Below are 15951 nucleotides of genomic sequence, written 5' to 3' on the forward strand. Positions count from 1 at the left end.
AGGGAGCCTGCTTCCTCCTCTCTCTCTCTGCCTGCCTCTCTACCTACTTGTGATTTCTCTCTGTCAAATAAATAAATAAAATCTTTAAAAAAAATTTTTTTTAAATTAAAAAAAAAAAGAACTGTGCATAGAGAATAAGAAAGGAGGATAAAAACACGGGTTTTTTTCCCAATCATTTAAATGTTCAATAATCTCTTATTTCCAATAAAAGAGATTAAAAACACACACATATATCTTTACTTTGCTATAAATTACAATAAATGACCTTACCACTTCAGTATTGGCCCGGCTCCTGATTACGGTCAACTTTCATGGAATGTTGAGATTATACTACTGTTTTTCTGTAGGTTACCGGTTTTTAACTGCTAGGAGGAGAAAACCAGTAGAATAAATAGAATACATTCAGCCTCTGTGAAATTCAGCCTATAACTTTTCAACACCAGAAGAAAAGGTAATTATTTAAGTATTTCTTAGCCATTTAGAACTTTGGTTATCTTTATTTAGTATTTCAGATCTGACCATTTTGTTTGACTACTGTTTGGGATCAACCGTATAAATTACTAGTTTTGATTATTTGAGAAACTGTGAAATATGTGAAGTTTTCCTCCATGAGTCCTTTATCTTCTTTTCTGTGCCATCTTTCTGCATTCTCCATTCTTCCAGGGCCTGGTGTCCTGCAGCGGCTCCCAAACGGCCTCCAGGCTCTGCGGCAGACACACTAGCCTGGCAGTTGTCCTTTCTTTTCCTTTCAGCACTGAGCTCCTATTTCCTACAAGTCTTGTGCAGGTTGGTAACCACTAAACTCATTCAAACTAACATATTAGTGACTGATAGCAGTCTTGGGAATTTGGGGGAGAGGTTTGAGAAAGGCCTCTCCCTGGGACTTTCAAATCCTACCTGGACAACAGATTCATGAGCTTATCTACAAGTGTGGTATTTTCCCTAAACAAATCAATCACCATGTCCTGGGGTACATTTGGAAACAATGTATTGTTTAAATATAAAATAGTTCTGTGCTCTATTCAGGGGCACATATACTAAATATAAGATCGTTGTTTATTTAGGGAGCTACTGCTTAATTGTGTCTGGGAATGTGAGGATTTTATTTTTTTCGACATCTAGAGTTAAAGTAAGAATTAGGAGACTCATTCCGAAATCACATATCAGAAACTCATCTTTTTCCTGGCTTTGTTGCTACTACATATCATATATGCATTCCTATACAAATCATTTATAAATAGGAATGAAATATCATATTTTGTAGGAATGTCACAGAACTCAATGGTTATTTACTACATTATAAATATAAAGAAGTAAAGAATAATTATGATATTTAAAGTTACATTCTTTGGTTTTCTACACTATTACCATTTATAAAATTATCCAGGTATAAACATAGCATTAGAAATTAATAATCTAAAAATAATGTGTGAAATGTTGATTCACATAAACATTAAATCAAGATGTTTGGAAGCATTAAACATTCCAAATGGATAAATATAGATTTTAATTTTTGTGTTTGAAATTTGTCCCTAATGAGCAAGTCAGAGTAAAATAAGAAAACTACTGACATTTTACGTCAGTGATAATTATAGGTTCTAAATCAATACTGCTGATTAATATAAACTAAGTTATAATTTTTAATTTATACAGTATATAAACCATATACTATTTCAGTTGTAGAGCTCATAGATTCTATTTTTAAACTATACTACTTAATTTGGATTTCTCCCTGAGGTTTTAGAATTGGGAAAAAGAATTGGCATAGCTTTAAAAGCAAAATTGTTTTTAGTAATTATGCTGAAAGGTGCTTGTATATGTCTACTATCATCCAAATAGCTCAATTAATTTTCAGTATTTTTGTGGACAATCCGAATCATCTGTATTTCTTTTAATTAAATAATTATTTTTATTTTCACATGAATGTGATTAAATATTATACATCATTTAGCAAACATTACATTTGCTCATTTATTTTGATTGTATGAGTAGTGAATCATAACTTTTTGACTGATCAGTAACTACAGACTTACATATACAGACAATGATGTTGCTTTTTCATTATCACATCAAATTGCAAAAATTAAATTGGACCTATATTTGTAGAACAGAATGAGAGATAAAATTCAGAGATAATTTTTGAAACCTGTTTATTCTTTTTGATCTGTCATAAGTAAGTTTTTCCTGCTTCCCTATGAATTCTTCATGTATTTGCTATATAATAATCATTCAGTTATTTAACATAGATAGGTTAGCTATCTTTAATAGGTTTAGTACACAACTAAATGATACTTGAGTATAGCGATCCTATTTTCCAGACCAAAAAAATAAGATATGTGCTCTGACAAGTGTATCTTTGGCAATAGTGTTTTTGAATTACAGAAAGAGGACTATCCTGAACCATCTAAAACACAATGTTGCCAAATACAAGTTACATGAAACAAAGAAACATCATATAAAATAACAATAAAAAGTGATTTATTGAAGGCATACTGTGTGTCAGGCATTTTATCTACAGTATACCTAATTTTTACAGCAACTGGCAAAGATAGGTGCTATTATTCCATTTTCTATTTACAGAACTCTGCTGAGGTTTAGGGTGGAAATGAGGTGGTTATGTAACTTGTCTAAGATCAAATGGCTGGTGTGCTCTAGAGCTGGGTCTCAAACTCAGAGCTGGTCTAACATCAAAGCCTATGATGATCTAGTATCTCTTAGCATAGATATTCGTGGTTAAGAAAGGATGAGGAAGGGAGTCAGGAGTCAGACAGATCTGGGTTGACTATTGGCTGTATTGTCTCTACCACTTAGTAGTTGTAGGACTTTAAGCAAGTCATCTTAACTTCTCTAAGCCTTGATTTTTCTCATAAGTAAAATGGGTTTAATAATACCTATCTCAAGGGTTTGTGAGGATTGAGTGAGATCATGCATGTACAGTACTTAAGTGCCTATACAAGGTAAGCACTCAATAAATGTCATCTGTTATTTTTATCATTATTTCACAGTGACAGTTCAAAAGAGAGAGTGACATTGATACATACTAGTAAAAATGTTATTGTTGGTAAAAATTTTTATGAAATATATATTCTGATTTTATGTACTTCTCCATTACCAGATTTAATAATTTCACTAATAAAAATAATTTCTGGGACGCCTGGGTGGCTCAGTGGGTTAAGCCGCTGCCTTCGGCTCAGGTCATGATCTCAGGGTCCTGGGATCAAGTCCCGCATCGGGCTCTCTGCTCAGCAGGGAGCCTGCTTCCCTCTCTCTCTCTCTCCTGCCTCTCCATCTACTTGTGATTTCTCTCTGTCAAATAAATAAATAAAATCTTTAAAAAAAAAAAATTTCTGGTGTGCCTAGGTGGCCGCCTTCAGCTCAGTTCATGATCCCAGGGTCCTGGGATGGAGCCCTGCATTGGGCTCTCTGTTTGGCAGGAACCCTGCTTTTCCCTCTCCAACTCCCCCTACTTGTGTTCCTGCTCTCACTGTCTCTCTGTCAAATAAATAAATAAAATATTTTTTAAAATTAAAAAAATAATAATTTCCAAATAGTGATTTCATTTTTTATGATTCTACTTTTTAAAATTCCCTCTTTTAAACCTTTAGTATTTTAGTGCCTACAGTAAATCTGGACAAAGACTTAGTAGAACAGAATTAACATGTGTTTATTGAACATCTATGTGCCAGGCACTGTTCTAAGAGCAGGGGGTCTAATAGTGAGCAAAAACTGTTTGTGTACTCATGGAAGAAGCAAAATAATCAAATAATTACACAAATAAATGTAAAGCTGTGCTTGTGGCAAGGACTATATGAGAGATGTACATAGTGCCATGAGAGGGTTTCAAGTTGAAAATTGATCTTATTAAACAGCAGAAACAACAAACTACAGATTTGTATGCTTGAGGGGATAGCAGGAAAATTAAACTGATTTGATTTTTTTAAAAAGGGATTATTTTGAATTTTATGATTTTGAATTTTATGAATTTTATGAATTAGATAATGGGAATTAAGAAAGAGTTAAGTGGTTTTACAATGAAATATAGTCATATTTTAGAGATAAAGTAATTTGAGAGTTAATTAGGTTAACAACCACCACAACAATAAAACAAAATAAAGACCCTCCTAAAATGTAGTTGAAGATTAAGCTGTATTAACAAAGAGGAAGGCATGCCCTTGTGGCTCCATCAGTTAAACAACTGCCTTCTGCTCAGGACATGATCCTGGAGTCCTGGGTGAGCCCTACATGTCAATCCCCGCTCAGTGGAGAGCCTTCTTCTCCTTCTCCTTCTGCCTCTAATCCCCTGCTCATGCTCTCTCTCTCTCTCTCTCTCTCTCTCTGTTTCTGTCTCAAATAAATAAGTAAATCTTTTTTTAAAAATGAAACATTCTAGCTAGAAATAATAGACTAAAATAAGCACTAATAAAAATCTAAATTATTTCTAATTTTGTTGCAGCACGATATGGCACATTTGCATGTCCTTACAGAATTTGAAATGGTATTTTAAATGTACTTTTAAATTGGTGTGCGTAGATGGTGGTAGCACTACTGATGGTGACGCATTACTCCTGAACGTCTTTCATCCCAGCATGGTAAAAGCCTTTACAGACATTAAAACTCACAACGCCTCTGACAGTTTGGGGTAATTAAATTCTGTGATCTGCCCACTTGGTATATGAATCAGTTCCTAGTTACTATGCTCTTGCATATTTAAAATGAAATTTAAAATTTTAAATAACAAAAATGGTACAAGCCATGGAGAATACAGATGAATTTGAAATAACCATGAAGACTCCTAAATTTAAAAACAGAGCTCCTTTAGAAATATGTGAAATTTTGTGCTTGGAATAGTTCAAGGTGGACCTAAAATATTAAAATTCATTCTTCAAAAAATATTTTTGGAGGTCCGCTGTGCATTAAACATGTACTAGAAGTGGTTTATCCATTGGTAGGTAAAGATATGTCAACACTGACACCTGGCCTTGAAGAGCTAACTATCCAATGAGAAACCATCAAGGAGCCAAAGAATTATGATACAATGTGACAAGTGCTGTAACAGAGGTGTTTACCAAAGTGCTATTCTGCTAAAGCATGAGGACAATGGCATGTAAAAAGGTGAAAGATCTTACATTAATAACCATCACTCCAAAAACTGTGTTAATAATACCAATTTTTCTAAAGACAAAGATACATTTCTGTGCTATGGAATGGAATAATGAACGGCTTCACAAAATCTGTAAGCTGGTTCCAGGCATGTCTGGGTGGCTCAGTAGGGTAAGCCTGGAACCCTTGATTTCAGCTCAGGTCATGATCTCGGGATCTTGAGATCAAGGCTGGGCTCTGCACTGAGCAAGGAGCCTGCTTGGGATTCTCTCTCTCTCCCTCTGCCTTCCCTCCCACCCCCGTCTCTCTGTCTTTCTCCCTCTCTCTCTATTATAAAAAGGCCCTAAAAGCTGGTTCTGTGGCATCTAATTGAAACCTCTTATTATATAGATATGTCAACCCCACCACTAAGAAAACCGGGTCCCATTCACCCACCATCAGAAGTTTAGTGAATGATGGTAAAAAACTAAACCTCCTGGCTACTATTGGGGTTCTATCTTATTTCTTCTTTTCCATTCCACTCTATTTTTTTTTTAAGATTTTATTTCTTTATTGGACAGAGATCACAAGTAGTCAGAAAGGCAGGCACTGAGAGAGGAGGAAGCAGGCTCCCTGCTGAGCAGAGGGCCTGATGCCGGACTCCATCCCAGGACTCTGGGATCATGACCTGAGCCAAAGGCAGAGGGTTTAACCCAGGCGCCCCTCCATCTCACTTTTAACATGATTTTATTTCAACATTACTCAAGATCCAAAAAAGGAGAAACCATTTTCCATCTCGTTAAGTTTATACAATGGAGTTGAAAAAAATATAGTCCAGAACCTCCTGGGAGGCTCAGTCAGTTAAGCATCTGCCTTCCCCTCAGGTCACAATCCCAGGGTCCTGCTCTCTGCTCACCAGTGCTCTCTGCTTAGTGGAGAGTCTACTTCTCCCTCTGCCCCTCCCCCCTGCTCAGGCTTGCACTCTCTCTCTCTTCCTCTGAAATAAATAAATAAAATCTAAAAACAAACAAATACAATCCAAATTCTTCTTAATGTCCATTCATATTCATATTCATTCATTCATTTTGGATATATTAAATAAGGGGACATGTGTGACATGTATTGTTTTAGGGGAGGAAGGGGATGTCCCTGCCCTCCTCCATCCCAGGACTATTAACATATAAACAAATGGGTGCAGTGTGTTGTAAGAGGTATGTAGGAGAATAAGGGAACCAAGAAAGAAGTGTTCAGCGTTTGGTGTTTGGGTGCGGGGCGGTGGGGGAGTGGGTAACAGGAAGTGCTTCCTTGAGAAGATATGTGCTTAATCTAATATGTTTTAAGATTACTAGTCTTGATCTTGCAAAAACAATGCCTTGGTCTACATAATTCTATCTGACTTGTGCAAAATAGAAGTTTTTATTCTGGCCAATTAGAGTTACATAAGAATTTTTGGACCCCTTAAGTTCTTCCCAGGTCCTGCTTATTTTGGAAATTTTAGCACTACTTGTTGCAATTTGTTTTCTCTGACTGTTGAGACACACTAATGAGCTTTTGTTCTTGAACAGACTGGTTGCAACAGCCTTGGAATGTCTTTGCAAAATTAAAAGATAAACAAAAACACAAAACGCTACAGTTCAGAATTTGCTATTTATTAGATCTGCTACTTTGCTTTAAAATGTACACAGACAATACAAGAAACAGATAAGTGCAAGTTGCAGAAAACTTTGTGCTGACTGTCTCTTGGGAATCTTAACATTCCCAAGGTCCAATCATGCAACTGGGTAGACTCCAGAAGGTATAGGGGTCGACCTAGTTTTGTATCCCCATTATTATGAAGAACAAAATTACAGCATAATTAGATTTTTAGGCTATCTTTTTTTTTTTTTTTTAAGATTTTATTTATTTATTTATTTGACAGAGAGGGAACACAAGCAGGGGAGTGGGAGAAGGAGAAGCAGGCTTCCCGCGGAGCAGGGAGCCCAATGCGGGGCTCAGTCCCAGGTCTCCGGGATCATGACCTGAGCTGAAGGCATTAGCCTAACGACTAGGCGCCTGATTTTAGGTTATCTTTGAGAACATGCATTGTAAGTTCCATGTTACTAACAGACAATTTGTAAACCTGAAGCCATTCAAAACACAGGGAAGCAATCTTCAGACTAAAATAAAACTCACTACTTTGTTAGAACAGAGAGACTCTACTTTTTGCTGGGAAGCTAAGTCATCGGAGGGACAGAGACTAAATACTCCATAGACAGCAAGTCCCAAAGAGCCTTTCCTTTCAAAGTGAGTAGGATGGAGCCACCATATGACCCAGGGATCTTTCTAGAAAAGCTGAGTGCCGCCCCAGTGTTGCTGTTGCTGTAGCATACAAGCATCAGTGGGGTTTATTTCAATGAGTTTGTTCAGAAATCTTACAATGAGCTCTGGGGAAGAACAAAACATAGGAATTGAGGTGAAATGTGTGGGTTGGAGGCGCCTGGGTGGCTCAGTAGATTAAGCCGCTGCCTTCGGCTCAGGTCATGATCTCAGTGTCCTGGAATCGAGCCCCGCATCGGGTTCTTTGCTCAGCGGGAGCCTGCTTCCTCCTCTCTCTCTGCCTGACTCTCCGCCTACTTGTGATCTTTCTCTCTGTCAAATAAATTAATAAAAAATAAAATCTTTAAAAAAAAAAAAAGAAAAGAAAAGAAATGTGTGGGTGGGGCTGTAACGTTGAGGGGAGGCCTCCAGGACCATTTTATAGAGACAGATGGGCCCCAGATCACATTATACTGGGTGCCCACCCAGCATTTTTTTAAATGCAAATCAAGTTAAAATGAACGTCAACATGTAAAAGTAGAAAGGTGGTCCTCAGGTTACTCGGATTAGGCATGATCAGTCCCACTCTTGGTGGGAGGGTGATGACGACATTGACCATGTTGATTTTGCTGCTGTTTATTTATTTATTTTTTTAAAAGATTTTATTTATTTATTTGACAGAGAGAGATGACAAGCAGGCAGAGAGGCAGGCAGAGAGAGAAGAGGAAGCAGGCTCCCTGCTGATCAGAGAGCCTGATGCGGGACTCGATCCCAGGACCCTGAGATCATGACCTGAGCAGAGGGCAGAGGCTTTAACCCACTGAGCCACCCAGGCGCCCCCAACCTTACTTTTTATTCTCTCTTTTTTAAAGATCTTATTTATTTGAGAGAGAAAGCAAGCCTTCACGCATGCGTGGAAGGAGGGGCAGAGGGAGAAGTTGGCTACCCTCTAGGGGTGGAGCCAGAGGTGGGGCTCTAGCCCAGGACCTTGAGGTCATGATCTGAGCCAAGGTCAGACACTTGACCCACTAAGCCATCCAGGCACCTCCCTTTAGTATTTATTCTTATTATAAAAACAATCTATGCCAATTGCAGAGAAGTCAAAACAGCAACGAAAATATTTAAAATAAAAATTAAAAACACCAATTAAGGGGCGCCTGGGTGGCTCAGTGGGTTAAGCCTCTACCTTCGGCTCAGGTCATGATCCCAGGGGCCTGGGATCGAGTCCCGCATAGGGCTCTCTGCTCAGCAGGGAGCCTGCTTCTCCTCATCTCTCTCTCTGTCTGTCTCTCTGCCTATTTGTGATCACTCTCTCTGTCAAATAAATAAATAAAATCTTAAAAAAAAAAAAAAACACCAATTAACCCATCGATCCAGAAATAAACGCTGGTCAGTGTTAGAATTTCGATACATGTTTAAGACCTATCAAACATATTATTTTATAACTTTTTTTTTTCATTTGAACCATACATTAAAAATATCTAAATATCTTTACATGGGAATAAAACACACTCTACAATGTCATGTCTAATCACAGGTAGCACAGTAGTTAATTGTTTGGATATACCATAATTTATTTAATCCCTTTCTGCTAACTATTAGAATTTTCTTCTTTTTCTTTTTTTCTTCCTTTTTTATTAATAGAAATAGAACTTTGACAGCTTTACATATAAATCTTTGCCTACAATACCCAAAATTTCCGGGGATATAATTCTAGTGAAAAAAAAAATGAGTGAAATTTATTCCTTGAAGATTAATAAGTGAAAACTCATGTCCACATCTCTAGTGTCTAATGAGGCAACATCTTTCTCTAAACAACTGGTCATTTGTATTTTTTCTTTTATTTTATGTATTTATTTATTTAGTTTTGTATTTCTTCTTTTATAAGGAGCTTCATGTCTTTTGCCCATTTTTCTATTGGGTGTTTTTTCCTTTTCTTTGTAAGAAAATGACATTAGTATAATCCATAGAGTTTATTCAGATTTTATATGCACTTGTGTACTGTGTGCATATGTATAAAGTTCTATGCAATTTTATCATATGTAGGTTATTGTAATCACAACTACAATCAAAATACAGAACTGTCCCATCACCACAAAGCTCACACCTCTGTCACCCCCATTTCTAACTCTTGGCGACCACTAAAACGGTCGCCATATCTATAATTTTGTTATTTCAGGATGGTTACATAAACGGAATCACACAGTATATAAACTTATGAGTTGTTTTTTTTTTTTTTTTCTCCATATAACTCCCTTTAGATCCATCGAAGTTGTTATACCAATGGTTTGTTCCTTTTTATTGTTGAGTAATATTTAATGGTGTGGATATGCCACAGTTTGTTTAGTCATTCACCCATTGAAGGACATCTGGGTTGTTTCTAGTTTGGGCCTGTTACAAAGAAAGCTGTTACAGGTTTTTGTGTAAACTGAACTTTTCATGTCTCTGGGATAAATGCCCAGGAGTACAATTGCTGGAATGCATTTTTAGTTTTATAAGAAATTGCCAAACTATTTTCCAGAATGACTGTACTATTTTACATTCCTACCAGAGATGTATGAATGTTTCCATTTTCCACTTCTTTGCCCGCATTTGGTCTTATCATTTTTCATTATTTTAGCCACTCTTATAGGTGGGTAACAATATCTCATCATGGTTTTAATTCTAATTTCCCTGATGGCTAATAATATTGAACATCTTTTCATGTGTTAATCTGTCTATCCTCTTTAGTGAAATGTCTGTTCCTGTTTTTTTGCCCGTTTTTCTAATTGGATAACTTTTTTAACTGTTGAATTTTAAGAGTTCTTATGTTATATATATGTAACACATACATACATAAAATTAAAAAGCTTCTGAAAAGCAAAGAAAATCAACAAAATGAAAAGGAAACCTTCTGAATGGGAGAAAATATTTGCCAATCATATATCTCACAAGGGGTTACCATCCAAAATATTTAAAGAATTCATACAACTCAATAACAAAAACCAATCTGATTGGAAAATGGCAGAGGATTTGAAAATTTTCTTTTTTCTAAAGGTTTTATAGCTTTTATGTTTTAAATTTAAGTCCATGACCCATTTTGAGTTCTTTTTTTTTCTTTTAAGATTTTATTCATTTATCTGACAGAGAGAGAAACACAGTGAGAGAGGGAACACAAGCAGGGGTAGTGGCAGAGGGAGAAGCAGGCTTCTCATTGAGCAGGAAAGCCAGATGGATGCGGGGCTCTATCTCAGGACCCTGGGATCATGACCTGAGCCAAAGGCTGATGCTTAACAACTGAGCCACCCAAGCACTCCCCATTTTTAGTTAATTTTTATATAAAGTGTAAGTTTTAGGTGGAAGGAAGTTTTTCTTTATAGCCTATAGCTGTCCACAATCATTCCAGCACCATCTATTTAAAAAGCTCTCCTTTCTTCCACTGACTTGCTTTTGCACCGTTGCCAAAAATCCATCAGGCACATTGTTTGGATTACTTGTAGCTCTACTTCACCAATCTGTGTGTCTACCTGCCCTGTTTATTCTTTTCTATTTTTAGAGATTTATGATACACTTTGTATCATAGTAAGGAAGTATCATTGTAAGGAAGGTCATCTTCATGCCTCTTCTTTTTCAAATATGTCCTTGCTCTGGTGGATCAGGATAGCCTAGTGGTAAAGAGTTTAGGCTCCAAAAACAGTGGCTTCACCACTCAAGTAGCTATGGGATCTTGGGCAAGCAAGAAATGGAAATGGAGCCAGGGGTACTAAAAGCTTAATGTCTGCAGAGTGCCATACTGTTTGACACAGGGTCAATGTATTATTAGTCTGGTTGTCCAATGTTGTAATAAAAAAACCAAAGACTTCTTACATGAAAGAAAAAAACTTACTTCCTGCTCATGCAACAAACCAGTGTGGGTGTTCCTGATAAGGTGACTTCCTTGAGCAATTCTCTACTAAACTGTAACTCGAGGACGTAGGCTCCTTAGTTCTCACTTCCTTCTTGAGGCTCCACCATCTCTAGGTCTTTGGTGTATTTTCGTCTCGTTGGTGGGAAAAGAGAAGAGCAGAGAAGTGGTTGAGAGAGTTGGGGTTTTTTTCCCCTACTCCATAAGTGGCACTTTATCCCACACAACACTGGCCAAAATTCAGTCACATAGATCCAACTCACTACTAGGAAGGCTGGGAAATGTGTTGTGTGCATCCAGGAGAAGACGTAAACACATGCAAACACACAGAGCAGCTGTCTCTGCCTCTGGAAATGATTAAGAGCGTTAGGGCCTAGAATGGGGAGAAGTCTTTATAAAGAACAGGAAATTGAGAAGAGAATGGAATGATGAGTGGCAGACAAGCAAAGGGGAGGGGAAATATTTCAAGCAGAAGCACCAAGGTAAAGGCCTCAGTCTGGGCTCTTTTGAATGGGATCTCTCTTCCATTTTCTAAACAGCTATTGGTACTGTACAGGAAAGTTATTTGGTAACCAAACATCTTTCTGAAAATCTCTTATTAATGGTAATAGTTTTTGTAGTTGACCCTTGGTTTTCCAGACAATTAGACCATCCATACATAATGATAAAGTTCTCTTATTTCAAAATAGCTTTATCTGGAGTGCCTGGGTGGCTCAGTGGGTTAAGCTTCTCCCTTCGGCTCAGGTCAGGGTCTTGGGGTCCTGGGATTGAGCCCCAAATTGGGCTCAGCAGGGAGCCTGCTTCACCTTCTCTCTCTGCCTGCCTCTCTGCCTACTTGTGATCTCTCTCTCTGTCAAATAAATAAATAAAATCTTTAAAAAAATAAAATAGCTTTATCTTGTTCCTTTGTCATGTCTCACCTACTAGCTAGCTTCCTGAACAGATACAAGTAAGAGCAACAACAGCGGGGATTTTTTATTGTTCCTGATTTTGATGAAAACGTAACTGCAGTTTTAACGTTAGGTTTGAAATTTGCTGCTTATGTTTTATTTTGGTTTTGCTCATACTTAACAAACCAAGAACAGACGTCAACTTTTATCAAGTCCTCTTTTGTTCTCTCTCAAAGTGCTCTTGGATTTCTACTCTTTCGATGCATCTTTTGGTGAAATTTATTTATTGATCTTTTAATGTTGAACCATCTATACATTCTCAAAATAAACCCTTCTCAGTTAGGGTGTGTTATTCTAATAATACATACTACTGGATTCTACTGCTGATATTTTATTTGAGTTGGTTTTGTTTTTTTTTTTGCATCAGTTTACATAAATGATATTAGTCTGTGGTTTTCTTTTTTTCTGTACTATGTGTCTCAGATTTTGTTCTCAGGGTTATGCTAACTTTGTAAAATGAATAATAAAACTTTCTGTAGCATTCTATTTTCTAGAGTGGATTAGATACTATGGGTTATGTATTAAAGTTATGAGCCTAGAATCTATCTCCATTCTTTATAGATGAGGAAACTTATTGTTTCTCAAGGCTTTATAGGCCAAATGGAAATTTAAAGCACCAGTCATAAAAGACGTTTGCTTTCTGCAATAGCCTATTGTTTCTCTAGCATGATTCATTATTCCTAATGATTGTAGAGATGTCTTGCAAATAAGGGATTCTTCTCCTTTGATAGAATAGAATTTATAAAAAGCCTCAATAATCTGACATGGAGGGGAAATGAAACTCCTCTATGTTTGTGAATTTCCCATATATGATCAGCCAGTGGTTAGCTGTCCCTCCCATTTCAGCCCCCACTGCAGCTTCACTTTTAGACTAGGGGGCGGCTTCCAGTGTTAGGCTGACAATCTCTCAAAAATATTCTTTCTTGTTATGAGACTCTCTGCTGCTACCGAAACCCAGTAGACACCCTAGAAACTGATTGAAGTCCATTCTTTGAACAAATGCTTTCTGGATCCTGAGGCCTAGAAAGAAAATGTGATAGAGCAGGGTCCCTCTGGTTCAACTTTCCTGTTCCTTTAGACTCCACAAAACTTGAGTGTTATAGTTTGAAATATAAATTTCCCCAAAGCCTATTGAGAAAATAATATTCTCCCTCTATTTGCTGGCCTCAAGCTCAGTTCATGGAAACAATAACTCTCCATTTCTGGACAGCAGCTTTTGGTCTTGTCTTGTCTTGCTCAGAGAGCCCAAGAGCAAAATTAAAGAGCTTTATATATTTTTTTAAGTTTTATTTATTTGACAGACACAAGTAGGCAGAGAGAAGAGGGGGGAAGCAGGCTCCCTACTGAGCAGAGAGCCTGATGAAGTGCTCCATCCCAGGATCTTGAGACCATGACCTGAGCCAAAGGCAGAGGCTTAACCCACTGAGCCACCTAGGCACCCCATAATTAAAGGCCTTTAGTAGCTGATCTTTGTCCCTGTTCCACTTAACAAAACTCATTCTGTTTATTTTAACCACTTAATATCAAAATCCTTTAAAATGTAAAGAGTATTTCCCAAAGAAAAAAATCCAAGTGGCCAATAAACATATAAAAATATAATTAACCTCATTAGCAATGAGGAAAATGCCAACTTAAGCCACAATGAGATATTATTAGAAAGCCACCATAATGGCTTTAAAAAAAAAAAAGGCAACACAAATTATTAGTGAGGATAAACAGTTACTGGAACTTATATAATGTCGTTGATGAGAGTACCAACTAGTATGACCACTATAGAAGACAGTTTCACTATTTACTAAAGCTGAGAATATGTATATCCTGTGACCCAACAATTCTATTGCTATGCGTACATTCACATGTCCAAGACTTATGTGCGAGAATATTCATAGGCAAAAACTGCAAATAACCCAATGTTAATGAACAGAAAAATGGGTAAATTATGGTGAATGTATAGAACAGCACATTGCAACAAAAATGAATAAACTACAGCTATGTGTGACAGCCTAGATGAATCTCCTAAATTTGGGGGCATACACTGTGCTCTCTTTCTTTACCTAGGCAGTGTTTTCTGTGATAATTCCTTAGGTTGAGTATTGTTTTGTGTGTGTATACATACATATATATACACATATACACATATAAAAATACAGTGTATGTATTCTTAGACTCCTTAATGGTATACGGAACATAATTTTATCTTTTCTTAATAATTTAGAGGTGTGGGACACCTGGGTGGCTCAGTCGTTAAGCATTTGCCTTCGGCTCAGATCATGATTCCTGGGTCCTGGGATCAAGCCCTGAGTCAGACTCCCTGCGAGGGGGGAAAGCCTGGCTTCTCCCTCTTCCACTCCCCCTGCTTGTGTTCCCTCTCTGGCTGTCTCTCTCTCTGTATCAAATAAATAAAAACAAAATCTTTAAAATGGTAACAATAATAATAATAATAATAATAATTCAGAAGTACTATAATAAACACTTATTATGGGGCTATAATACAATTAATGCATGTGGGACTTTATGTGCTAACATTAAATGACTTCAAATCCAGGCTTTTACAATTCTTCTATCTGCTTCTGAATGTGTCTGGAGTATGAAGTAGTTCTGAGTCATCTTCTGAGTGGTAGAGATTGTGTCTGACTTTTATGGCAGTTGGAGTTACCTCTTGCTTTCCACTGAAATACATGATACAATGAATATAAATATGTATCATCTTGTTTGTATTAGATCTTAAGGGAGGCTGGGTTGCTCAGTGGGTTGAGCAGTTGAGTGTCTGACTCTTGGTTTTGGCTCAGGTCATGATCTCAGGGCTGTGAGCCCAATGTCTGGCTCTGGACTGTGGAGCCTACTTAAGATGCTCTCTCTCCCTCTGCCCCTCTCCCCCAACTCATGTGTGTGCTCTCTCTTTCTCTCTAAAAAAATTTTTAAAAAGGGACGCCTGGGTGGTTCAGTTGGTTAAGCAGCTGCCTTCGGCTCAGGTCATGATCCCAGTGTCCTGGGATCGAATCCCACATCGGGCTCCTTGCTCTGCAGGGAGCCTGCTTCTCCCTCTGACTCTGCCTTCCACTCTGTCTGCCTATGCTCGCTCTCGCTCGTTCTCTCTCTGACAAATAAATAAATAAAATCTTTAAAAATAAATAAATAAATAAAATAAATAAAAATAAAAAAATAAAAATAAATTTTTTAGAAGTTTGAAAAGAAAGATCTTAAAAACATGAAAACAAGGGCACAGTGCAGCTCAGTCTGTTAAACATCTGCCTTCGGCTCAGGTCATGATCCAGAGTCTGGGGGTCAAGTCCTGCATTGGGCTCCCTGCTCAGGAGGGAGTCTGCTTCTCCCTCTTCCTCTGCTCCTCACCCCACCCATGCTCTCTCTCTCTCTCTCTCTCTCTTTCTCTGTCAAATAAGTAAATAAAATCTTTTTAAAAAATGAAAAGAAAAAATTCCTCTAGAGGATTTCAAGAAAAAAATTAACCAATTTTCTAACTTACTCAATGTATCACTGTGATGACATTATTTACTAGAGAAGATGTTATTTCTTCTTAAAGATAATTTTATGGATGTAGAAACACCATTCATTCAAAGCCAGTGTAAGTTGACTTCTCAACAATCAAGGAAGGAGTTTTTAGGAGTGGCCAGCTTCATTAAATGTCATAGACTCATCAAGAGGCATGAGGACTGCAAACAGCTTGTGGAAGGAAAACCAGGTAGCAGAGCGTTAGAGAGAATGAGTGCTGTGGAATGTGGGGGA

General features: G+C 37.4%; 1 protein-coding gene across 1 annotated transcript in view; it reads left to right on the plus strand.

The window, feature by feature from the left end:
* The first annotated feature begins 387 nt into the window (after positions 1–387).
* BAZ1A (bromodomain adjacent to zinc finger domain 1A) overlaps positions 388–15951 on the plus strand; it is a 122626-nt gene continuing 107062 nt past the window's right edge. Inside the window, exon 1 of the mRNA XM_082737821.1 lies at positions 388–451. The gene's annotated coding sequence lies outside the window, so the exon portion shown is untranslated. The remainder of the gene's footprint in view (positions 452–15951) is intronic.

Source organism: Mustela nivalis (assembly GCF_964662115.1).
Source record: "Mustela nivalis genome assembly, chromosome: 6".
In the NCBI taxonomy this organism is placed as follows: Eukaryota; Metazoa; Chordata; class Mammalia; order Carnivora; family Mustelidae; genus Mustela; species Mustela nivalis.